Here is a 14,727-nt window from a genome sequence, read left to right as displayed (position 1 = left end):
AAGTCTATTTTATCTTAAATGTGTCTTTTCATACCTTTTTTTGGAGATTTTGTCAGATTAATTTTTTTGTGTTTTACTCAAATGTACATTTATCTTTGGGAATCTAATGGGTATCCTGAGACAACAGAAAGTTGTGTTTTGGCTTTGATCCAACATATTTATTTGTGACATCGTTTTCCAATCCAATCAGATACTCTGTATGTTATGATTGATGTGTTATGTTCATTTACATTAAAGGTGATTGCTACAGCCATTTTGTCATTAGTTTTTTGGTTCTATTTATTTTTTGATCATATATATATATATTTTTTTCTATTTGATTTGTATAGGTGAACTCCTGTCAGCCATTTGTAGGGGAAGTCTTTTGTATTAAAACCCTACAGCTTTTATTTGGGAAGCACCTCATTTCTCTCCCATAATTGAGAGTCTTTTGGGGTAAATAATCTTGGCTGGCAGTTTTTAATCTTTGAGCATTATGAACATGAACTTCCAGTCTCCAGTCTTTCCTTGTTTGTAGAGTTTATGCTAAATTGTCTCCTGAAAGTCTCATGGCAGTATCCTTATAAGTTACCTGCTTTTTTTTTCCTCTAGCCACCTACAGTACTCATTTGGTCTTAAGCTCTTAATATTTCATGCCAATTTCTTTTGCATAGATCTTATTGCATTTAGATATCCAGGCGTTCTATTAGCTTAATCAATATGTATATTTAGTTCCTCCCACCAGGTTTGAGAATTTTTCCTTTATTTTTTCTTTGAATAAGCTCTCTCTTTCTCTTCTGGTATACCCATTATTCTTATCCTGCATTTCCTCATGGAGTGGGCTAGTTTTCCAAGAGTTTCTTTTCTTTTCTTTTCTTTTCTTTTCTTTTCTTTTCTTTTCTTTTCTTTTCTTTTCTTTTCTTTTCTTTTCTTTTCTTTTCTTTTCTTTTCTTTTCTTTTCTTTTTTATTTATACAAGCATTAGGTAAAATCAGAAGCACGGGAGGGTGAGAGAATTCACCAGAGCCAGAGCAGGAAACAGAACAGGCAGAACGATGAAATACACTGCTGAGGGGAGCAGCGGGCTCAGCAGGAGAGGTCTGTCGCTCCATGTGGGACCTTCTCTGGTGGCCAGCGATCGAACAAGTGCTGCAGAGGCTGCGGGCAGCTTTGCAGCCCAGCGCTCAAGAGCTGTGCCACTCTTTTCACCTGGGTCCCTTATAGATTATTATCTTCAAGGTCACTGCTTCTATCCTCCATGTGACCTTTTCTGTTTTCATCACTTTCTGTAGAGTCTTGGATCTTATTTATTGAGCTATTTATACCCTGAATCACTATAATTTTTTCACAAATTTTTAACTTCTACCTGATTGTTACTTTTATTTCTGAGCTCCTCAACTTGTTTTTCTTTATATTTTTATATCTCATTGATTAACTTTGTTGATTTCTATTGTAGTATTTGGAATGCTTTCTGCATTTCTTCTACTTTTTCCTTGAGTCTTATTATAGCCATTTTGAACTCAGAAAAAAAGATATAATCTTCTGTCTTTATGTGTGGAAAAGTCTCATATTGCCATGTATTATATTTTTTCTCCCAATTTTGCTTCTTTAAATATCACCCTAAATTATCTCTAGCACTTTTCCCAGAGGTGATGCTGTCATTTTATTTATTTATTTATTTATTTATTTATTTATGCCTTAGCTGTCTATCATTGGCATTGAGATATGTTTTTGCAGTTGCTGAGTCATCATTCTGGGGAGACAACCCAGCTTCTTCCAGTGTGTTTCCCCTCTTTTTTTTTAAAGATTTATTTATTTATGCATACAAGAACTGGGGTACAGGCCAGAGGTGTGTGTGTGGCGGTGGAGAGGATTCACAGAGATAGTGTGGCAGCATAACAGCCAGATTGACTGAAATATACTTCTGAGGGGAGCAGTGGGTGAGTCAGGAGAGGTCTGCTGTGCCATATGCTTATCTCTCTGGACGGAGATTGAACTCATGTTGCAGTGGCTGCGGATAGCTTCATAGGTTGTGTTTTAACCCCTCGTGCCACCAGGAAGGCCCTCCCCTCTTTTTTGAGTGTATGTTTCCAGACCATTTCTGCTGTATCCTCCGCACTGTTTCTGACTGAACCAGTTGCCCTACAGTCTGTGTCCACACATCAGAGCATGAGCTCCAGGCACTTCTTTCTACCCATCTACTTTTCATTGATCTATGCATCTTCTGTCTATTTTGGTGCTTTCCGTGCCGGTCTCTGATGTGCAAGACTGTTTATGTCTCACTCCAAGTCACAGGATTCTCTTGGTTAACTGCTACTTGTTCCTCTTAGAAGTGAAGCAGGAAACCTTTTCTATCACTGATTTGTTACAAGTGCTTTTACTCTTATTGTTTTAGTATAAGAGGTAACTGAACAGGTAAAAACATACATATTTCCCTTTTATTAAATTAATGACCCTAGTACAGTTCTCAAATTTATTTCCTGGGCTTTAAATGTTTTGTTCCTGATTTCTGCTTATTGGTTAATAATGAATATTTTGAAGTTGAGTGAAACTTATTACAAAATATCTAGCTATTTGAAATATACTGTTTTATATGTTGTATCCAATTACAATGCTCTTATAAACAAATGATATGAAAAACTAGCCTATGTCTGAATATTATTGTTATTTTAATCTATCCCCTGGCCATGCAAACTTACTGAAGTGGACAAAGACCATTTGACAAACTACTTCTATTAATAGCATACATTACATGATTCAGGCAAAAGAAGTTATCAAGTATCTCCAGGAACTCCACAATTTCCATATACAATATTCACTGTAAAGAATATGTCAAAATTACTTTTCTTCCATAAACTAAGAAATGTATGACACATCCTTAATCTTTGCTACAAAGAAACCTCTTTATAAAGAATCTCATTTTTTGAATTCTCTGCACTATAAAGATATGACTTCCAGTTAAAACTTTTTGTTCATTATGAGAGTATTTGAAAACTCATTTTTAACTTTTGAAAATCAATCTTAATGATTAGAACTTTGATCAATGATCTGTGAAGCATGTACCAACTCATAAAGTATAATTTATTTTAAATTAAAATGTTCCTTTATTTGATAAGACAATACAGTGTTCTATGTCATGTCATGAATTGTATGGGTACACTTGTCAGCGTGAATTTTCTGGTAATGGTGATAAAGAATTCTATCATTCATTTTATTGCTGTAGAGAATAATCATTTTTTATTCATATTAATGCACCATTTGCATTACTTCTTACCAAAGCCTTGGTGCTGCTTCAAAATGAGTGTTATTATAAAATATTCTATTACAGCATAGTAAATATGTAACTTTCTTTTCCATTATGTTCACAGCACTCCAAAAGAGACTTTATTTTGATTATGCTGATCTACTCTCAAGTGAGCAAAACTGACTTTCACATTTTTTTTTTCTTATTGCAAAAATGAATGGCTTTTTTTCTTGGAAATCCACTCATGTATTTGTCATATTGCATTGTTACATTGCAGGCCTTCCTGCTGACTTTTTTTTCCCTTTAGCATTTGAATATAAAACTTCTTTGGAAAAATATCAGCAACATAAACACATGCTAATATGTTTAGAATTCAAGGATAATAATCAACATGCATTAAATATTTGAGTAAAAGTAAAAATCTAAAACTCATTTATTTTTAATTACCACAAGAATGAGTCATAGGGCCTCCCCTGGTGGCGCAGGCTGTTGAGCACAGCGCTGTGAAGCTGTCCACAGCCTCTGCAGCACCAGTTTGATCCTGGCCGGCCGGCTAGCCGGCAAGGATCCCACATGGCATGGCAGACCTCTCCTGTCTCACCCGCTGCTCCCCTCAGCAGTGTATTTCATCAGTCTGCCTGTTCCTTTCCCCACTCTGTCTCTGGTGAATCCTCTCACCCTCCCACACATCTGGCCTCTACCCCTGTTCTTGTATAAAATAAATAAATAAATATTTAAAAAGTAAAAAAAAATGAGTCATAACACTAATTTTACTTAGGTTCTCTGCTATCCTTTCTTGCTAGGAGTACTTGTTCTCTTTTAACAGTAGTGATGATAAGTAGCTTAACAAATGCTTGACAGAACTCTAAACACACACTATCATTTGTAAATGTTGCAGTAATATGATTTAAAGCATTTTCTAGTTCTAACTAAAATGTTATTAATTGTGAAAAAAATCACAAAAGCTCCCTGCCTATAGCAGTTATTACAAGTTATTGCTATAAAATGAATTTATATTAATCATGTATAGTTTCAAGTTATTAATATTACATACTGTTCTATTTCATTAATGAGCTTTTGCTAGATCTTTCAAAAATACATAAAACATGTGTGTTTAAACACAAAGGCAATAGGTGTTTTGTGTGTGTGGTTAAAGAGAATAAAATTAAAACATATACGCAAATATTTGGATAGGTATGTTGTATGTAATAATCATAGAATCTTAATTACATATTGATTATCTACTTAACATGTATGGAGGGTAAACTAACAGATATTCAATAAGCACTTGTAGCTCACCATTAGATTTTCCTCATGTTTTCTTTCTCAACTTCCCTTTATTTCCAAGTCTATCTTTTTCAGTGATTATGTTTTCCTTAATCTTCAAAATTAAATTAGTAATTTAATTCCTGTCTCTTGATCACTCACTCCTTTGGACAGCTATACACTCCAGGATGCCCACATCCTCTGAAAGACATGAGTAATTATTCTTGAAGCCCCACTAAAAATTTTTACCATTTGTTCTAGCTCCCCAATCCTCAAACTGGTGTCATTTCCATCATCAGTTTTCTCCATTCCATCTCTTAAATTATTAATTTCAAATTTCTTGGATAATTGCTTTATCTTCTTATTGTCTTTTAAAATATGTAATTAAACAGTTTATTACATATGTAGAAAAAATACACAATGCTAGTGTCAGCTCCCAAGTCCGTAGTCCTACACTGATGGACAGGCAAACAATGACATTTTGTCATTGAGTAGTAAGCTCTAGATTACAACCCAGTATTTTTACACCCAATAGTGGGATGGCACATAAAGCAAAGGGAAATGGAAGCCTTTCTTGTGACTGTCTTCTACAAGTCAGATAATCTCTACAAGAAGGTAAATTATACCTTACTCTCATCATGCTTCGAGGATGATCACATAATATTACATCTAAACTTAGATTAGACTATGATTAAGCATTGCTGATACCTAGCTTATGTGGAAATGTGCAAGGGTACCAGAGCTCCACAATCTATCTATTCTCCTGTACTCATTTAGCAATTAATATACTTTATTTTCAGTTTTTTGCCCAAAACTATGATTACATTATTCATTAACTGATACTCTGTCTTTAGTGATTCCCATAAGTAAAAATTTCTTCAGATTTCAAACCATTCTTCCTGTTCACCTTAGATTAACTAAGGTCAAATCTAAAAATAAAATTATTTATTAAAATCTATTTAATAGTTGTGCATTACTTTCGGAGTAAATCAACGCATATGACTTTTAAATATTTCACAATTTTGTTCCAAATTACTTGTCTAATCATTGCCAAACAATTATATTATTTGAATTAATTTGATTGAGTCATCATTTCCTGAAGATTCATTCACTAACTACTTTTATTCATATGACCTACCATGCACACTGCTTTGAATTTCAGTATTCTCTCTGGCAGCAAATATTCATGACAAATTATTCCTTTGCTATCATTCCTTCTTTGAAAATTAAAAATGAAAATTTCCAGCCTTGACATTGACTATCTAGTTATATCCTTCTTATGATATCACTGCTAACTTGATATATGGACATTTTTGCAAATATGGCATGTTTCTCTACTGGAGAGAAACATGGACTGGAGAGAAACATATAGGGGCCATGCTATTATATACTTCCCTTCTTATTATTAAACTATACTCATTAGCAATGTTCTAAGTTAATTCCAAGTGGTTTTCCATCAGTTCCAAATTCAGGCAATATTTGTCACTTTTATTAGTTGAGCTGCTTTTATATATGGTTTCATGATCTGTAGAATAGTTCATCATAGGTAACAAACTTACAGAGAAACGTTATGCATGATTCATTAACTGTATGTTATAATCAACTTTGCTTTATAATTGCTAATTCACCCATAATTCAAATCTTTCTTCTTTCAAAATTTGTGAAAAATACTTTATTGTTATCTGCATTTCTAAATTGTTATGGCTTAAAACTGGAGTATTAATGGACCCATAACATATATATGCAACTAGTATTTTATTGACTCTTCCCACTAATAATAACTTCTGATTCTCTTACAATAATGATAATGTAAGAGTCAATAGCATTTACTCCAAGATATATTAAGAAGTTCACATGAAAGAAAAAAGGAGAAATATATAGGGAAAAGGGAATAGATACCAAATAGAATACACCATTGATCAGATACCCTTCTGGGCAACTAGGGATCTATTATGATAAGGAAATTTGTAGGTGTTATATAGACTGCAACTTGAAATGGTTCATCTGAGCAATGAGAAGTTGTGACATATTTTCTACTGACACAGCTTTCATTTGTTAGAAGACATTTGGGGTGTTACCATTTCAGAGTTCTAAGGACAGAGTGAGTCTCCTGGCGACTCCCAGACCCAGAGTCAGAAGAAAGCTGAGAGTAGGCACATCTGGAATGGGAAGGCTATCTGTAATCATAGAAATTATTTATGACAGTTTCAAAGTCAGAGGTGACCCAAGGCAAAGTGTTCTGGTTCCCAATAGTGTTGGCCACACCAAAAAGATTTCTTCATAGTTTGAAAAGTCCCTATAAGATGTTTCTCATGTATTTCCAAGATTCATAAGTTACTTAGTAGTACTCAATTTCTTAAAAAAAAAAAATGCATTACTCTAATAGTAAGTTAGTAGACACTATTGCCCTATGAAGTACAGAGTCACTTTAACTAAACTTATACCATATAGATGAAATTCCCTTTGTTAGGCACTTCTGCTTTTTTTATTGCAGAGTTCTTAAAGAATTATTGCCTGACATTGCCCATATTTCTATTAGGTGTCATAATTTCCAAGAAGTCACCTTGACCAACATACTAGTAATGGATTTGTTTTTGCTAGTATCTGCTGTAGTTACTTTGTGTCCCTATGGAACTGAAAAAATAAAGCATTTTCCTCCTTCATTAGTGTTTCTATTCTGCCTGATGGGTATCAAAATATGACTGTTTAGGTAATGTTACAAAGATTAGCTCTTATCTTGTTGTTCAATATTATGTTCACAGTATGTACCAAAAAAAAAAAACATGTATATTAAGCATGGGGACTTTGAAATTAATGACTTACATAATATTTAATGGAATATTTCCTTCATAATTGTGCTGTCTACACTTTTTCTCCCCTTCAACCTATATATTAATCCATGTTGGTGAAAGTGGTGAAGAGAAGAGAGTAGATCAGGGCACAAATGTGAGTGATACATGTCATAACATTTATATTCCAAAATATACTCCCGCAATGCTCATTTTGGAGATTCCACCCTGCACAACTAAGTTAATCATAGGTGGACTGTCACACTAATTGATCAAATATTTCATGTGTGTCTAAATCCCTGTCTGGGTGACTAGTGGTCCAAGTCAAATCTGCTGCATCTGACCATATTTAATATTTTTTGCTATACTTTCTGACTCTGCTGCTTTGTGTTTATAAACTAGAAATCTGCCTTTGTGAAAAAAGGTGCAAATACCTTCTCTGTAACTTATTTCAATTTACTATAATTAGGATCATGCATTTTATGAGCTTTAAGGACCTTTGCTACTTTTGAAATTGCTTATATGAGGAAACTTCGGTCAGCCCAAAGAGTTCATTTATTTTTCCAAGGACATATCACTGAAAAATAGCATTGTCTGGTTCCTGAATTTCAACTCATTTTTCTTATATGTCGTGTTATCTTCCCTTATTTCTAGAAAGTAAATAATAAAGTAGTCATACTTAGTAAGGGAGATCAATTGAGAAAACATATTGATAATGTAAAAATAATTTAAATGTAAAGCTTAGGACAATATGACTTTCATATTTCTTTTTCTTTAATTGGGGTAGCATTGCATTATAACATTGTGTAAGTTTCAGATGTACATCATTAATCAACATTTGTATATATTACATTAAATCAATCTCTAAAAGACTAAATCTATCCTTCACTATGCCATTGTCCCTTTATCACAATTTACCCATCCCCATTTGATAACCACTAATTGGTCTTACTGTCCAAAAGACTTTATTATTGCTTATTTAGTTTGTCTGTTTATTTGCTTTTGCCATATAACACTTATGAGGGAAAGCATGCATTGTTTGTCTTTTTCTGTTTGGCTTTCTTCACTAAGTGTAATTCCTTACAGGTCCATAGATACCTGTGCAAATAGCAGGGTTTTCTCCTTTCTTATAACTGAATACCATTCCTTTGTGATACACAACACATCTTTATGCATTCTTCAGTCAATAAGAACTTAGTTTATTTCCAGTTCTTGGTTAATCTGTACGTTGTCACACTTAAATTGGATTCTTACATAATTTCTCAAATATGTTAGGTTTCTCAAACAAAGTGAAATCTCACAAAATGCACCAAGCCTACATGCATCACACCAAAGTGGTAGGAAGCACTCCTGGATCACATTTATTTGGAACAAATGGAAGACATATTTTTAAAATCCCTCACATAAAAAATGCTGTAATTATCGGAATTATAGGTTAACTGTATCTTGGTAGCAGTTACTGTGGTTATAATTTGATAATTATATTTTCATAAAGAATTGGAAATCACATCATATAATCACATAAGGGTTTATCTAACCCTTTTATTTGTTAACTTATTAATTTTCCATGTTCCAATAAAAAGTTGAGGTATTACTGCTTGACCATGTTCTTTTTTTTTATTTTTTAAACTGAACATTTTCATTACTGTTGAGAAAAAAACCATGATAAATAATGTTTTTATTCTGAATGTTGGAAAAAGATTTTTTTAATAAAAACGAACAATTTGAAACAAGGAGAGATGCAATAAATTTTGAAAAAAAAATTCTTATTCATATTCCTAAAGTATAACTTCCCTTTGTCATCGTTTTTATTGAAAGCTCTTGAAGATCTGCTCTGTCTCTGACCACTGCAGATTACAACTTTTCTGTGTCAAGTGCTTACCTGTTGAAATTACTACCCTCCCCTTTATTTTAGCATGCTGTTTAGAAAACTTCACATAACTCCCCAATAAATACTCTCTCCAGTTCAACTATTTTAAGAATAACAAGGCAGAAAAAATTCTTCCTCAGGATTAGGTATTATTTTTCTTCCCAGAATGCTGTTTACTACAGACATACCACCATTTGATTACTTTCCTCCTTAGAACATGATAATATTTAGGCATAGCTACCAATATAAATTTTATCAATCCAGAATGAGTTAATAAGACTTAATAAATAAATAAAATGGGGAAACCTGTTTAGCCTAATGAAGGCACTAAAATTATTGAAGAAAGTATAAATTAACAATTTAAGGGAGCCATACTTAATTATTCAGAACCATATTTTTTTCTTGGTTATTCTTTGTGCAAATTTGTGTTCAGACCTATGAATGATGAGAAATGTTTTAAAAAGCAGGACAGGTATAATCACAAAATTATCAATTCCCTGGCTTGAAAGAGGATGACTGATAATTTTAAAATGACCAAAGATGGGCCTCCCTGTTGGTGCAAGAGGTTAAGTCTCAGCACGATGAATCTATCAGCAGCCACTGCGGCACAAGTTTAATCCCTGGCCAGGGAACTGACCCACATAGTGCAGCAGACCTCTCGCCCACTTCCCCCCTCAGCAGTGTATTTCAGTAGATCTGCCTGATCTGCTTCCTACTCTGTCTCTCTGGTGAATCCTCTCACCCCTACCCTCACATCTCTGTGCTACACCCCAGTTCTTGTATGCATAAATAAATAAATCTTTAAAAAAATAAAATTAAATTAACAAAGATGGATTTTAAAGAGAAGCATTAGGATTCTTATTTAATTTTGTTTATTTAAAAAAACACAAATTTTATGAGATTAAGGTTGTCCAAAATGTGAACAACTATCTTGTTTAAATATTATTTTAAAATATTTATCATATCTCCATTAAAATAGTGCTTATTATCTGGTCATCATTTTCTCATAGTGAATTTAAATTCAAAACATTAATGCTTTGTAATTGAAGGGGCCAAAGTATACAATGCACACTTATTATTTTTTTAAAGCATTTGTATTTATTACACTAAATAAGACAAGCTACAAATAAAGCTTGGTTCAAGGTCTTTGTAATTAAATAAGTTTTACTGGATGTTGAATACTATAAACTCAATTTGTCTGTAAATACAGCCTTATTTACTAAATAATTATTCATTAAATTAAACATAAAAATCTTAAATGCCTTTCTTCTAAGATTATTAAAATTGGTAATGCAATTTGAGAAAGCATCCTGATATCATGAACTTTGAGAGCACCTACTTAAGAAGCAGAGTAATTACAGAAGAAGAGAGGCAGCATTTTCCGGATGTGAAGCTGTGGGTTGCCTAACCATATTGACAGCTGAAAATTAATATTATCTAGAACTCATACTGATGTAATCACATTGAATTTGCTACTTCAAGTCTGGTCTAAAGGATTTGCATAGTTTCATGCACAGAAGATACAGGAACTAAATTTAATCTTCATAGAATTTGGTATCTTAAACTTTCTGAAAATACATAAAGAATAAAATATTAATTAATAAAAGAAATATGATCGTGAAAAAATGTTTTGAATACTACATTTTCTTTGAGCAGAGGTAGTGTTTAACACAGATCCTTAAGGTTTTTGGGACACATCCAGAATTCATTAACTTCATCAAATTTCTTTCACCCCACCAAACACACACTTGTTATTGTCCCTGACCATTAAGTGTGTTTGCTGTAAATATTGTTAGCTCAAGCAAGAAATATTGCAGTAATCAACTATTAATTTAAGTTTGAATTTCCTTCATATATCTTCCCCTTCCTTCCTCCTTATACAACTGTCTGAATAAATGTGTTATAAGCACATAACCCTATACTCTCAATTTTGTTTCCTTGTTGAACCTAACTAGTAAATGTATACAGTGCTCTGCAGCAAGAAATAATTTTCAAGTTCTTTGTGAAGTAGAAACATATATTGAGTCAGCTAGCCTCAGCTTCGAAAATGGTATAAGTGTAAAGTTCTGCACTGCTCAGTGCTTTTTGGCCCAGTAAATGTTTTCCAGAACTGTTATTGAATTTACAATCTTTCCTGTATGCCATTAAAGAAAATCTGTAATATATTCAAAATATGTAGTATAGTCATTATTTGTCCTGCAAATAAAACATCTGTTTTGGGTGTCCCTGGTGGCACAAGGGGTTAAGCACCACACTATGAAGCAATCTGCAGCCTCTGTAGAATGACTTCGATCCCTGGCTGGCCAGGGGGAAACCCACCTCTCATGTCTTGCCCGCTGCTCCCCTCAGCAGTGTATTTCAGTCAATCTTCCTGTTCTGCTCCCTGCTCTGTCTCTGGTGGATCCTCTCATCCCCAGTATCTCTGGCCTGAGCCCCAACTCTTGTATGCATAAATAAATAAATCTTTAAAAAATAAAAAAAAAAATAAAACATCTGTTTTACTTACGTATGGCAAACATTAATTCATAATCTACTCAGGACCCTTCTATAGATTTGAGGGTGCATAGATTCTATAAACTGCAGACTCTTATTCATCCTCATTTGATTTTTTTACAGGTGCTTGTTGTCACACCTAAGCATTTTCCTTTTTTTTTTTTTTTTTTTTTTAGGAATAGTTAGGAATAATGACTACCAAATGGGAACTTATAGAATTGGCTTTAAATAATTACCTCTTTCCTTTCATGTCTAATATATTCTTTCATGTACGAATGTTATCATTGTCACAGAGGAAAAAGCAACAAAACTGTGTGCACATCTAAAATAGACTTCAAGGGAAAGAACAAATAAATAGATCAGTGAAAGAAAAGACACCTTGGACAAGGTCAATTAGATTTGATTAAATATATTAAATTGTTTAATACTATTTTGTGAGATTTAACTCATTAAAGCCATTCCTTTGATCAGCACATTTAAAAAGTGAAAAAAAATGCCATGAATAATTTTAACAAAATAATATATCAGAAGATAGCAAAACTTTCAAGTCTAATTTGTCACTAGTAAACCTTGTTCTCTCATGTAAATAAAATATTTCCCATAGATTCCTACTTTGCTTCTATGTGAAAGACACATAGATACTAGATACTACTAAATTTCAATTCAGAAAATAGAATTATTTCTACCATATCAGAAAACTGGAAGAACCATTAACTTCTTATTTTTCAAACCAAACAATTTAACACTTATTCATGAATTTTTTTTCACTTTATTTTCCCTAGTTATTGGATTAGTTCCCACTCTGAACATTTATCTCTTCATTAAATAATTTTCAAACAATAAAAAAATAAAAACATCGTTTTCATCTCTGCCATGTCATTTTCATAGTGTTATTTCACACACATATAAATACTATTCAACTTTAAGATCTCAGTGACTTACCATTGCTTCCAGTCTTTGAGTGACGGGAAGATTTTTGTGGTTTGATTCCTGCTTACTCCCATCAGTCATGCCTCTGTCAGTGCTTTTCTTTGCAATCTATTGCTCAATTATATCAAGCATTTGAAGATCGCCTAATGTGAGTTAGTTAGTATTTGGCTTATTTTCCGTGGCGCTTTCTGTAGCATCTAGAACATAGTATGCCTTTCCTATTTTTAATTATAAATGTACAAAATAAGTCATATTTAATTTAAAAAATGGCATGTATCTTACATAGTGTTTTGTAAGTTAGAAATGTTGCATCTATCTGGGCATTACAGAAGGTGCACAGACCTCCCTAGCATCATAGAGCAAGGAGTGTATAGGCAATTTTGATAAAGCATTAAGGAACCATTCAAATATAGTTTATAAAGAAAGAATCAAGAGGCACAAAATACTCCAAGGGCTTAGTCCTCAGGAATTGTTGTGGAATGCCACCTCACTTGTATCAATGCCTTGTCCTGGTTCAGCTTCTTGAACTGCGCCACTTGGCAGATGTGCTCAGGCATATGCTTGGCATCTTGTTGGTCATTTGGTAGTTTATTGGCTGCTCCAAGAATGTTGCCACACTCCCTGACATAGAATTCCAGCTCCTTCAGTACATCCATTGGTGACCTAAGCAAATCAGGCATTTTAAGAGGAGAATCGTTTTATCTAAGACAAACAGCTCTGGTGGAAGAGGTGATAACTCTCTGAAACTAAACTAGGAGGGAAAAGCACTGGCTGAAGGGCTGGTACAGGCATCTCAAATTGAGGTGGGGTGAGTTAGAGAGGTTCATGTCTCATGTTTAGCTTTTTATGAGTCTTACTGACCTTGAGGAGGGAATTGGTATCCTGCTGTTAAATGGACAGGTTGGACAGGGTGGTATTCTCATAGATTTTCACTGCTGTCCTGAAGACACACTCGAAACCACTTTGACATCGTATCTGTGTCAGGCGGCTTTGGGTAGTCAGAAATCTCTGGATCCTCAGCATTGGTCTGGTTTTGAGTGGATGTATCCTGTCACGAGCCACTTGAAAATAATATCTTAGATTTTCTTGTTTTCTTCTTTATCTAAACACTGATCACTGAACATGTGACTTGTGTCAAATGCTGTCAACTTCCCATGTTGGTACCTAGAATGACAGAAAGTGAGAATGGGTTTGTTAAGTGAGAAACAGTTTCTTCAGACAGAGCAGCCACTGCTGGTCTCATGCCATTCAATATGACACTAAAACAATACACAAAGGTGAGGGCCTGGCCATTTTTTCACTGCTCTTCTCATCAGTGATTCTGGTCAGGGTCTCTGCTGCAGCTTTACCAGTTTACCTGTTCAAGACACTCTCAAAAACTAAAGCTTTAGGATTGAAATACTTTAGGATGGAATATTTGTAATAAATACTTATGAAAACAGCATCATTATGAAACATGATACCATATACTTGGAGAAGAAGTTAATGTTGTTGTCAAATCTGGATTCTTTAACCTGTCCTTGAATCACAAGGCCACCCCCACTGCTTTCAAGTATTTCTCCACAACTTCAAGCCCAGCAAAAGGAAAAGTTTCCCTTGGATCAGATATATCAATTTATAAATAAAAAAATCATTATGTTAGAACTTTCGCACAAACATCACACACAAATACCTTTTATATGTGTTGCATTACTCAAACTAATATATACCCATATATGAAGGATCTGTTGAATTTCCATTTTTTTCCATATCCATTTCACGTTTATTTGAAACACTAAGGTAAGATTTAACTTCACTGTATGCCATGATAAAGAAGCTAGTTCTTCACAATTCAACTATCCATGTATGATGGAAACAGTAATTTAATATTAATCATCATTTTCAGGCTCATTTGTATAATTTGATACTAATATACAATATATTTAATACCACTAAATTATGTGTATATTCCTCTTAGTTACTAGTTATTGAATTTAGAAATGAAAGGTAATTAAAACATCAAATAGAACAAAATTTACATAGGGGCCTCCCTGGTGATGCAAGGGGTTAAGCACTGCACAATGAAGCAATCCGCAGCCTTTGTAGCACGAGTTCAATCCTCAGCCGGCCAGGGAGCAACACACATGGTGAAGCAGACCTCTCCTGTCCCACCCGCTG

General features: G+C 33.7%; 2 pseudogenes; both read right to left on the bottom strand.

Moving 5' to 3' along the window:
- LOC119260393 (non-POU domain-containing octamer-binding protein-like) overlaps positions 1-12,651 on the bottom strand; it is a 97,362-nt pseudogene extending 84,711 nt beyond the window's left edge.
- A 381-nt stretch (positions 12,652-13,032) lies between these two features.
- LOC119260392 (intraflagellar transport protein 52 homolog) lies at positions 13,033-14,325 on the bottom strand (annotated as a pseudogene).
- Positions 14,326-14,727: the final 402 nt, after the last annotated feature.

This window comes from Talpa occidentalis, unplaced genomic scaffold (assembly GCF_014898055.3).
Source record: "Talpa occidentalis isolate TD23 unplaced genomic scaffold, MPIMG_talOcc4v2.1 talOcc4.6, whole genome shotgun sequence".
Lineage (NCBI taxonomy): Eukaryota > Metazoa > Chordata > Mammalia > Eulipotyphla > Talpidae > Talpa > Talpa occidentalis.
Note: the sequence above shows the minus strand (reverse complement) of the source record. Positions and strands in the feature narration are given on the sequence as shown.